Consider the following 13,469-nt stretch of genomic DNA (forward strand, 5'->3'; position numbering starts at 1 on the left):
ACCTCTGAAGGAAGAATCACAGCCCGTAAGTGAAACTTACCATGTACATTCCCTTTTCTTATTAATCTATACTATATTGCTATATATATTTTACCGTTATATTTTACTTTGCATTTACATTTATATGCTTTATATGTATATATAAAGCGCCCCGCTTCGCGGGGCGCCAAAATGTTTGAATTCTATTTTGCATTGTTATGTATCTATATACTTATATATGTACATATATATAAGGCGCCCCGCTTCGCGGGGCGCAGGATACCTATATATACTAGTATTTGTTCATACACTTATGTGTATTTAAAATTTCAACATTCATTTACTACAAATGCTCACATAATAAGATCTGTTCAAAATCAGATTAGTTGGAGCCCAAAATATTATACGCTAACTTTAGAACGCTATATCTCAGGAACGGCTCGATAGATTTTCTTAAATGACCTATCGCTGGAAAGGTCTTGATATAAGCTATAACATACTGATGTTTAATCAAAATTTATGATCTAGTTTTCGAATAATTCGAATTCGAAATTTTCGAAAATTTTGTTTTTGATTTTAGCGCCTCTTGCTATCATTTTTCGAAGTTGCAATGTTCTAGACATTTGTAGGGTTTCACGAAACCTTTCATTTGCGCTTGAGTTTATTAAAATCGGACCTATAGAACCCGAGATATGACATGTAAACTTTGAAAGACTATATCTCGAGAACGGCGACATAGATTTTCTTCATTTTTGGCATGGAGCTAGATAATATAGTCAACAATAACATACTGAAATTTCATCCAAATCTATCGTACAGTTTTCGAGATATTCATCGAAAACTAATTGAAAATTTTGTTTTTGATTTTTGGCCCTCTTGCGGTCACTTTTGAAACTTTGGATGTTCTAGAAAGTTGTAGGGCTTGCTGAGAGCTTTCATTTGACCCCGGATTGATCAAAATCGGTCAAGCCGTTTTCGAGTTATCGTCGATTTTCGATGAAAAATTGTGGCGGCCATATTGACAAAACGGCTTGACCGATTTTCGAAAATGAGGTATCGTTGGAAAGGTCTTGATGGCCCCTACAACATATCAAAATTTCAGATTTTTAGCTATTACAGGCGCTGAGATATAGTGAAAACAAAATTTAGGGGTGTTCCAAAATGGCGGACGGAAGGGTGGGGGGGTGGATTTGACCTCATAATCGGATGTCTTCCACCCGATATATGAACTTTGCCGTTGACCGCAAGTCTCTATCTATTACCGTTCTCTTGTTATTAAGCCTTATACGACGGCCGGACGGACGGACGGCCGGCCGGCCGGACGGACGGAAAAATTTTTTGGAGCATACGTTTTTTGGAATGTGGGGACCCTAATTCGTGCTCATACCAAGTTTGAGCCCGATCGGACAACATTGCATTTTAGGTGGTACACAGAAGCTGTGCTATTCTTTTCTTCGAAAGAATCACAGCTAAAAGGAGAAGTAATACAGTAGAGACTCGCAGTATGGCTTCTGACTATATAGTTAAAAAATCTTATTACGAAGCAAAAGAATTGAACAACTAAACTACTCGTTACAATGGCAGGGTTCAAAAATTAAGATGTTGAAGAAGTATGTCCCCTGTCTACTGCCAATATTGAATTTTCACGGCAGCCATGTTGAAAATATTTTGAAGTTTGTTTAAGAAAATATTCAATCTTCAAAGGGACTGATTGATTCATCCCAGAGAAAGATTTTTTTAATCTGACTATTCAGGGCATGAATTGAATAACCCTTTCATGCAAAGATAAAGATAAATATTCAAATATAAAATCTGTCTTTGTACTGAAACCAACATAGGATAAGCTGTACTATGATCCCCCAATGTAATATGAGTCTTATCATATACCTTTCCCTTAATAAAAATTTTTCCAAAATTGGACGAAGCGTGTAATTCGTTCTAATAAGTTAAAATGCATATTTTACCCTAGATTATCTATAAAAGCAATAGTTTACAAGTTCTTTGAAAAGATAAATGAAAAAAGTGGATATACCCCAGATAAGAAAGATAACCGATAACCTAAAAATAAATATTTAAATATTTTTTTAATTCTTTTTAAAATAAAACCATACTAAAGATTTTCTGGCATAATAATGGAGAAATTTAAAATTTTTACGAGAGCTCTATGGGTGGAGTACGAGATACAAACATAGATATCTTCAACTGAGATCAAGGATTTTCATGTTTAGGGTTTTCTCTTTCTTTTTCGGTGGTGTGGGTGGCGCTGAGGATTAAAGGGTACATCCACAAAAAAATCTCAAGTGGTCTCATGTACAAGAAAATGTTCTAACAAAAGACGAATGGCATAAAAATCTGCTTAACAAATCCTAATCCACAGAATGTCCTCAAGCTAGACAAAACCCGAGAGGATCAATCAATTTTGCGTACAATGACTAATCCCTTAATCAGAGCAAACAACCATTGTGTTGGCATTGTTCCACCTTCGTGTCTTTTACTTTAAGAACCATCTCAAGGATTTACTTCAATGCATTTTTTGTCGTGAAAAAAAATCATCTTGGTGGACAATAAAGTAAGAAAAGAAAAAAAGAAAAATCAGAGGTGTTAGACGACTGAAAAATAAACCGCGCACACTACCCTTTATGAGTAGAGCTGTGACTCAATTTTATGTCAGTGCCAATCAGAGGTGAAACCTAAGCTGATAAATCATCAAGATGATCGATCAACATTGAAAGTTTTCATCAACGTCGAAGAGGTTGAAAAACGTCGTTGGAAGGAAAATCCGAATCTTGAGCAAAAAAAAATTATCAGTAACAATTTAGAGTTCTACTATGGACTATATGTGAGGTGATACATGACACCCCGAATGATTTTGTCGCCGATAAGATTGATAAGCACTGTGCAGAGTTACGTGAATTTAACGTGGCAGTGCGCCTTTTTGGCTGTTTTTTTTATGTCTCTATCGCATTCTCCTGAACAATCAATGTTTCAAATGACCACGAAAGTCGGACAAACCAATACAAGAATATAAACATAAAAAATCAATTTTCCTATTAAAATTTATCTTATCGAACTATCGTGGATAAAAGTATGTTCAGTTCAATTCTGCATGTCACAAATGTACACAAGGGAATGATATATTTCTTTATGGCTTCAATTTTTTAGTCAATATTTTTTTTCGATGGTGATAGATTGCCGATATAATGCCGAGTTGTTAAATTATTAAGTGACTAATCAACTGATAGAGGTATTCGATAAGATGACCACCAGGAAACGCACAAATTCCACAAAAGCCCCCATGAGTAAAAAAAAAGCTTCATAAAGAAGGAAATACTCTAGAGCGAATAAAATGCTAAAATTTTATCAAAATTGCAAGGGTATGGCAATGTAAAATTTATAGGCGAGATTCAGGATTTTATTATGCAAACATACAGAAACATCCCTTGCAATAAAATGCTAAATTTCGTGGTGTATGTTAATGAGATGAGCCCCCTTCGCGCCACACAGACACAGTGTCATTCCAAGTGGAGCATAATTAAGGTATAACACACATCCCTTTCCCGGGGTGTGTGAAATCCCTAATGGTGCATAATTTAGCCGTGGAAAACTCTTTCCCAGAACCACCCAGAGATAATTACATAAGGTACAGCCACAGAATCACATTTGGGAAAAAGAAAAAAAAAGTCCACAGTTAAATAAATTTTAGCCTTTATCTCTCATCCAACTAATAATTTATCCACAGAAATTATTTCGAATGAAATCAGGTAGCTGCTCCCTCTTGGAAAATGCGTAGTGGTGAGGGGGGAAAAAGAGAAGTAATTTGGACTGAGAAATAGCAGTTGGAGATTGAAATAAAAAATGGAAATTTGATCAGTTCTCGAAGCATAATCTTGTCATCAATGTCACTGGGGCTCAATTAATATTCCCATTTAATTAATCTTTCTAATATTTAATCAATTCACCAGACAATTTTTCATACAGAAAAACTCACACGAATGTAATAAAAATACGTCTATTCTATCGGATTCTTCAATCTCACCTGAAGAAGAAAATATAAATTGAAAAATTGCTTTGCATTATCAAGGAGAATAATGGGTAATTTAATTAAATTGGAAAATATTCTATAATTTAATCAATTATTCTAAATTCGTTTAAAATATGGGTCTGTTATCATATCAATTTCAAAAGACTTCCAAATAATTTGTACCTGAAGAAGGAGATATGAACCTCCGAAAAGTACTATAGTAATGCAAAAAATTGAGGAAATTTTTAAGGAAAAATCATGTCCATCATTTCTCTGATTTATTAGACAACCTTTTTATTCTTTTTCCCAAAAAAGAAAGTACCTAAAGAAGATTAATATTTTTCAAACAAATTTTATAAAATTGAATTTAAAAATTCTTAAAAATTAGAATATTCTTTTATGAAACCTGTGTTTTATCCACTCATCACAACTTGCATAAAAAACGAAACATGTTTTAAAATAATGTAACCCCTTCAGTTCAGGGTGGTCTTTACCACCATCCTTGATGAAGACGCGGTGGCATAAACGTTGGTGGTTCCATGTGATGTTGTAAAACAATGAGGAAATCTGTGTATGAGATTCCAAACACTTGATTGAAAACATATTGGAGGCACGCGCCACAAACAATTCTCGCCTAACATTTCGAAGGGAGACCCTTTTGTCTTTCATCGAGCCACACAACGCAACATTTTCAATATATATTTTTGTGGTAAAACACTTGGTGATTTTTCATCTTTTTTCCAACTCGAGTACAGTGGAATGTTTTATTTCCCTCATTTTTTTTTGCTCATAGCACTTTGTGCAGAAATTGTTTGTGACTGACCAAATGGGATTTTATTGATGAAGACATCAACAACCCTTAAATCAAGACAATTACTCAACAATTGCGCAATAAAATATCCCAATTACCCCACAATTGAGCAATAAAACCACATGTTCACATTTCTTTTCCCGCGTGCTATTTGCAATGAAAACAATAAAAATATAAAAGCAGATTGTGGTGTGATTGCAAATGTATGGGGTGGTTGTGGGTTAGGGGTTTCCTCGTATGCCTCTCCCACTCATATATAGTTTTCTCGCATTTCAAATGCTACACGTATGTATATATAGCATTGTTGGCGATGCTAACTTCTTGTCCCAATCCTTGAAATATTTACATACATAGTGTCACATCTCGTGTAAACTTCCAAAAGGGTATTTGCTTGATTAATCGGTGCCATTGTCAACAACACCGGTGGCATCGATATTCAATATTCTTCCTCATCAGAGACATATTTTATGAATTACAATGTGTATCTTTAAATAGCGTCTCAAGTGATCCTCGACATTAATCATATTTTAAAGAGATATAGTATGAATATTGTATGTGGAGGAGAAAGAAAAAAAAAAGAAAAGAGCTAAAGACCAACCTCCACGCGTGAAAAATGGCTGTAGAAATAAGAACTGAATGGTTTAGACGCTCCTTTGGGGTTTTTGTGCAAAAATCGGATATTATTTGCAACATTTCAATAATTGCGAAGGTGCTATCCCGTGCAAAGATATAAATTACGAAAAATAGTGTAGAATTCCATTTGACTATCATCCATCACATGGAATGCTGCCCGCGTACAAAACTCTTATACAGCATCGAATTAAAAGAAAAAAAAGTCTCAATCCCCTTTGGAACACTTTGCTCGCGACAATGGTGCGAAGGAATTCGAAAGAGATTGATTCTTTGTTCAAAATCATTCAACATCCACACACTCTTGGCGAGACACGTTATTATTAATTTTTAACCAAGCCCCCACTCGCGCCCTCCACTTCCATCATTAGATCCCATTAAGGTGCGTAGGTAAGGAGAAGATATGGCATAAAGTAAGTCTCGCTTCGTCGTCCAATACTTGTGAGTATCACTCAACTTCGTAATAAATTAATGTATATTATTTACAAAAGGAATCAATCACTCGCTATGATTTCATCTAGTGGCATACAATAACAAAAAGTGGAAGTAGCATCATTCCAAAATGATAGGGCTCTTTCTCTCTCCTCAGAAAGATCGCATACAGAAGCTCTTTGCCATAGCTATACAAGTGGTTGCTCGGAAAATTTTGATAATGTACGAGATTTACGTGAAGAATTTTTATCACTTACCTAAGTTTAACCCTTTCGCGTCCACGTGAAACAATAAAACATGTGCTCTTTTTATCACGATAAGTATTCTGTGGATGCTTTCAAAGAACTTTTCTCAGTCAGAATCTTTGACTTCTTTTGCGTGAATTTGATGCATAAGTAACTTGGAAAAACAATTTTAATTCATAAAAATTTAGAAAAATAAAATGTTTCACGTTTGGATCTACGTATGAAGTTTATAAGGATTAGGTAATTTTAAAAATTTTATGTCTATTATGTAATTTAAGTTATGAATAATTTTTTATATAAGAAAAATATTTAATAGTTTTTGTAGTTGTCGAGTTTTGCAGAAAGATACTTAACCCATTTTAGCACTTTAGCGTCCAACTATCACGTCTGGGTCATACACTGACACAAACGTGAAACATTAAATTTCCTCGAATTTCAATCAATTTACACGGAAAGAAAAATTTGTTAAAATGTTGTTAAATGTTGTTACTGCTGCTGCTTTGCTTCCATGTAAATTTCAACAAAATGTAGTTGAAATGAGGTTCTCACTAAAAAGTTGTTAAAATTTGGTCAAATGTAGATATCATTTGTTGTTAAAAATTGCATTTATCTACAAATGTTGGTTCGGATAACCAAATTTTATCTCCTTTTATCCTCTCTGTATTTCAACGTACATTTGGGTTTCATGAATAAATTTGTGTTATTTTGATAAACTTTTATGTAATTTCTTACCGGTAAAATATTTTTGCAAAAAGACTTAATGATTTTTTCTTCAAGAAATGAAATTTAAAAAAAAAATAATTGGACAATTTTTCTCAAACAAAATGTTGCATCTGGACGTACCTGCGAGATGAGATTTAATTAGTATTATCCCTCAACGTCGCCGATGGTACGGGTGGCCGAAAGATGTCCAGATCAACAAGATGTTCTAATAGATTTGTTTTACACACTCGATACTTTTAATTCACTGATAATTTATTATAAAAAGAATTCAATACATTTCATGTCTTGACGCGTGAACGAACAATATAAGAATGACAATGGCGGGTAGAAAATATTAGGATGTCCCATAAGGTTACCATCCAACACAAAATATAAATTATGAAAAAAAAAGCCAAATTAAAAGTTAAAAAAGTCTCTTTATAAGCTTTTTTGCTATTTTTATGGCGCTGCCGATGTGAAAGATCATGAATATGGCAGAAATTATTCTCTTATTAAAATTATCAAATTGATATAATTTTTCAGAAAAGTAATTTTTTTTAAATTATAATTCTAATTTTTTTTAAATATGTATTAAAATAATATTTATTAAGGATAATCGCTAAATTCTTTGGTTTTTCAGAAAAAGTAATAAATTAGTGACAGATTTAAACTAAATAAGACAATACGCAATTCGTCTGAATTTTCTTTTGTAGAATAGATCTTGGATTTACTAACACACACTCGATAAATTCTAGGGGAGACGGAGCAAAAAGTCAGTGAAAAATTTTCAATTGCCAATTTCTCCCTGCTGATAAGAATTTATACAACTTGACTGTTTTTGTCCCGGTCGTCTCCTTTACACAATTTTGTGGGTAGTTTTGGGAACAATTTCATGGAAATTATCCACTTAAAAAATGAGAATATTTGCTTTCAAAAATCGGTATTCAGCGTAAAATACAATTTTATAACAACTTTTGACGTGCGGCGTAGTTAAACGCTGTTTTCAGAAGATTAGCGCGCTGATTCTCTTTTTCTTAGCAACTTATAACAACTTTTCAGCAAAATGTAGTTAAAATGAGATAAATTCGTGAATTTATACACATTTGTGGTTAAAAATGACCAAAAGTTATCAACAATGATATAGTTTTAGAAATTTAACTACATTTGACCAAATTTTACAAACTTTTGTGCAAATTTCTAACAAATTTTTCTTTCCGTGTAGTTATTTTCCTGATTAAAAAACAAATTTGTCACGAAGACACCAAAGAAAACGTTTTTACTGAGAAATATCCTCAGAGAGCAACCAAAAGACAATTTTTATCGTGATAAAAACAAACAAAATATTTCAATGTTTCATGCGGAACTGCAAAGAACTATTTGAAACATTCTTGACATTAAACAATCCATTTTCTAGAGCTTCTAATAATTTAGTCATTTACTAAAGAACGTAAAACATTGAAATTATGTAAAAAGAAGACGTTTTCTCACACAGAAAGATCCTCTAAAGAAGAAATTTTGTGTCAAAGAGGTAAATATATGTATGTTTCATTAATTTATCTTTATTGTTGAACATGAAAGGGTTAAATTTTTTGTGTGGAATCAATATTGCTTTAATAGAACTATTTTTTGCAGTAATTTACTGCTCTAATTTTTGACTCTTTCTTTAACATTCTTTGATGATTTTTTTCTTAAATTTGAAATATTTTAATTTATTTTTAGATTTTTTAATGAAATCTAAGAAATGATTTTTTTCAAAAAATCATCGCGAAATTCATTAATCGAGGAAAAAGATCTTCATGATACAGTGGGACCCCAGTACAACGACCACTCGGATGTACTCTTTACACTCATTATTTTCAATGCGCGAAAGTAGCTCAACCAAGTGGTTGTTGTACTGGGGTCCCACTGTAATGATGTATTCCTGTCTTAAAATTTTCTTCAACGTTACCTTCCAAATAAATAAAAATTATATGCCAATTGACTGAGTTATTTCTTGGAAATCAAAATTTTCAGAGCAACCATGGTAATACTTGTGATATCATATGAGGAGCAATGAACAGAGATGGTAGAAAAAGCTTTTGAAGAAAACTGTCAGTTGGATTAATCGAGAGATGTCGATTGATTTAAAAATCCACGTCGTTGTGGAATGAGTAATCCGAAAAGAGCTATGTTGGATGTTTGTCTCCGCATATGATCTTGATCTCGCGACTACTTGTTACACACGCTGCTGTATTTCCTTACAATCACAACTTGGGGAGAGACTTCTTCCTCTATACTATACCCAATCTCATCACAATCTGTCCAATCGTACCTCCCGATCAGATATAAGCGATGGAGTTAGTAAATTAGTATCTATTTTGCATAATTTTGATATTATTATTCAATCATCATTCAGTTCCCATGCCTTTCTGCATCTACCACTTTTATTTTATTGCTTTATGTGAAATTTTTCTTCCTCGCTCATCCTCTGTCCAATATTTCCCATGATAATTGCCCCCAAAAATATGAGCAGAAATTTTTCCTTCCCAGACCCATTCACGGCCAATGGTTGTGGGCAAAATATACGTAAAAATATAATTAGGAAGCGTGTCACCATTTTTGGATGTTGTTCCCATAATTAAAAGTGTCACAACAAATCAAACGTAATTACTTATTTTGGCCTGACGCTAAGATCATCATAACGAATTGGTGACAATTTATGTAACATTGATAAGGGCTTCCATATCGTTTGAAACTTATTTATACATCATATTAGGCTACATACGCGCACTGTATTTATCGACACTCACCCATATAACTTGCCACCAAACCCTATTTAGTAGATAATTGAGCGGAGAGCGGCACTTTTATGAAGTTGCGCGCAGCAATAAAATTAATCAATTTGTCACGGAATTTCACTATAATGGTCCGGGAGTTGTCACAACACTGCCACATAAAATGGCTTCATGCAGATTTTCCCAACCATGCAGCATCACGGGTAATCACCAATTTACCGAGTTAAAGGAGACAAAGGATTTTTCTGTACCTTTTCACATTTTCAATCGTCTCGTATACAGAGTTCACATCAAAAATTTGTGAAATCTCAATTATTTTCTCTCTTCGTTTTAGCGATGTAAAGGATAAGGTTTGAACGAAAAAAAAGAATGTTATGTATACTGACAACGTTCCTCCCCTTTGACAACACTGAATATTTGGCAGGAAAATTAGTCCTTTGTGTGAATATCCCTTATCTCATTCTCGACTTTCTCTTTAATCCTTTTCATACTCTCCTATTCATTCCTTTTCAACTATCAAATATTTCAACAAAATAAAATTTCTTTAAGGACATCTCAGGACACACTAGCACCCTATCCGTACGATATAACTCCTTCAGCATGTCAGCGATGCCCGGACATTCTTTGAACTATAGAAAATAATATCGCAAAAGACAACTCCTTTGAATAGGGTGAAAATGAATATTATGTATTTGACATTTGAATCCATTGTGTGAGCTTGGGCTTTTATGTCACAACATTTTATGAAAAGTGTGTGTAATGTCGCTGAAGGCACATAATCCCTTGGACTTTCTATCAGATGACGAATCCTTTTATGTACCACAACCATCACCTCAAAATGGGTCGTGATTTCTGACTTGACCTCAACACAATTTACAATCAATTCTCCTCTACATTCGATGTAATTTATTTATTTGTTTTGCTTATTTTTTTTTCATTATTTAAAAAAAATAATTAAATAAACTATTTGTTTTTATAGAAAATGTTTGAGGAAACTTCAGTAGCAATGTTTCTTTAAGTACTCCAATATAGATAACTTTTTATACATATATAAGCATAATGCTATATATGTTTTCAATTAGCCGGATCAAATCTGCCGGTAAGTCATTTTGTAAGACATATAAATATTTAACACAGGTCGCCTAAAAAGGTATCAATTAGTCACGATGATCGAAAAATCCAAGTCACTCAGCACTCTTTTAAAGAGATGAACCATCTCGCATGGTCCATATTTAATAGGGCGGTACTCAATATTGACAAGACCTTTTCAGTTATTTCAAACAACGATGAGATGCGCGTACGCTAATTAATAGACAACTGGCGGCTGCTCTCATCCACACCAAAGTATATAATTTTGTTAAAACACTCAATGATAAGTCAAAATATGAAAATGCTATAGAGGGCGAGTGCCTGTCGGTGGCATCAAGCCTTCTTTGAGATCTGCAAAGCATCCACTGTGAGCATAACTGTAGTGTTATACATATATAGGTAGGTTTAATGTTGCTAATGAAATCAACTGAATGAATGGCTGCGTGAAAATGTATTTTTTTTTGTAATTCCTTTTTTTTTTGAGTATGTAATTACCAAGTAGCTATCAAATCATTCTTCTTCACATTTTTAGCGCCAACATAACTCGCATAACTCGTTTTTGGCTCAAATATGCAAATAAGGATGCGAGGGGGTTTCACATAACACCCCTTTTTGCATAAAATCTCATCTAAGCTTTATAAACCCTAAATTATCCATAATGTTCATCATTCACGATGTATCTGGCGACAATCAATTGTGCATTTAACGTCTAAAATTGAGACGCGCTTCGTTTGGTAACCAGGCACATTTTGCTAATGTGAAAGAGGGGAACTATGCTGTAGATCAAAACACCCACCCACCATCATTCAACCCCTATGTACACATGGGGTGAGAAGCTGGCAAACATAAATATGCTGCCTTGGATATACATCGAATGTATTTGGACCGTTGTCACCCGCACTAACCCGAGATCGTGGCATTTTAATCTCCGGGGTGTGCAAGATGTAGATAAGGTTTCCTCCAAACTAGAGATAGTCGTTCCTCGGCAACCAGAGTCGTACTCAATTTTACTGCATCAGCCTCTTTAGCCCTCCAAGTGGATTGGATTCAGGGTGCGCTATACAATGATAGAGCCGCATGGGTAATCCAAAGAGCTCTTAAAGACATTGTGATTCCTATGTTATGCTTGTGAATTTATTTACAGCATTATTGCCCAGAGTTTGAGTAAGAGGGCACCCGGATGCTGATGAGAATCCAATTTCCTTGGCCACGGAAGGTACCACGCGGAGAAGATGCATACCCTGAGCACCGGAAATGCTGAACACGATGGAATATGGTCATTGAGAGGAGATCTCGTCGTGTTCAGCATTTCCGGTGCCCAAGGTATGCATTTTCTCCGCGCCGGAAGAACATTTTTTATATATTCAAAGACATTAGAATTAGTTTTTATCTCAGTTTATTGAAAACTAATTCAATTAATTAAATTAATTTAAAGAGAAATAATTAAATTAATTAAAGAGAAATAAATTAATAATATAAATCTTCATTTTGCATCCTAGAATAATAACTACATATTTAAATCACAAAGGCGGGGTAGGGGAGTTCAGGCTAAGTTAGGTTAAGTATTTTATCAAAAACAAATAAAAATGAATTGCAAAATATTGAAACCAAATTCAAATAGGAGACATAAGCTAACCACACACATGAAGTACAAACACAAACAATATGAAAACAGCCTAGACTGGAACATATAATAATATTTAAGAATGTACAAATATTGTAGATTAATTTGTCAAAAATAAATCAATTAAAAAAATTAAAATGTAGTTTCATTCCTTTCATTCATTTAACCTTCACAATAATAAAAAATAGCTCTCATCGATGCAATGTAGTTCATTTTATATTCAATGCTAAACTCTGAAATGTTTGGAACATTAAGTCAAACTGAAGTCAGTTACAATAGCTGGGTAATCTTGATATAGATTTGAGCAAGAGTAAATCATCTATACAGGAGGAATATTGCTCCCTGAATACGGAAAAATAATCGTGTTTAACGATAAAAGGACATCGGATAGTGGATAAGGGGAAAGATAGAGATTCAGCGTATATAACATACACAAATAAATTTCTTGCAAGTCTTATCTTAACTGTGCAGTTTGTGAAGCACAAAAGGGCGTCTGTCATGCACATTAAATATAACCAATCAGGGGGAAATGACAAGTGCATACAACATTTGTCAGGATTAAAAAAAACTACATATTAGAAAGTATATAGATAATATATTTATTTTAAACATAAAATATATGCTACATGCAAACGATTTTTAGAAGATTTAACTTATCGTTAAAATTAATCGAAAAAGTACGAAAAAAAGTGCCATGGTGGTATAGAGAAGGTCTGTCTTCGAGATAAATTTAGTTAGTAGACGTACAAAAGGAATTCAGCGTCTCTATGCAATGACAACACATGGAATGTAAACGAACATCTTCTAGCGTGACATGTGCAAGAGAGAATCTCGCATGGTTAGAGGGAAAATGAAGCTGAAACACGTGAAAGATTCTGCGCAGTCCCCATCACTCTCCGTGTAAGTCCCTCCAGATTTTTCTGCAAAAGAGTATACTGTTTGGGAAAAGATGAGCGGGTGGAAAAATGTTGGGGGTACAGGCAGAAAGGGAGGCTGATGGTGGTCCCGGTATATAAAACTCGGCGGACAGTTTCGCATAAAAGTGTTATCTGGAAGATTTACGAGCCGACTTTCTACATCCCCTATTTCATACGTACTACACATAAAGTTATATATCAAGGTTTTCAGATTTGTAGATGGGGATTCATCCGAAATGTCAGTC

Source organism: Lutzomyia longipalpis, chromosome 1 (assembly GCF_024334085.1).
Source record: "Lutzomyia longipalpis isolate SR_M1_2022 chromosome 1, ASM2433408v1".
NCBI classification, from domain to species: domain Eukaryota; kingdom Metazoa; phylum Arthropoda; class Insecta; order Diptera; family Psychodidae; genus Lutzomyia; species Lutzomyia longipalpis.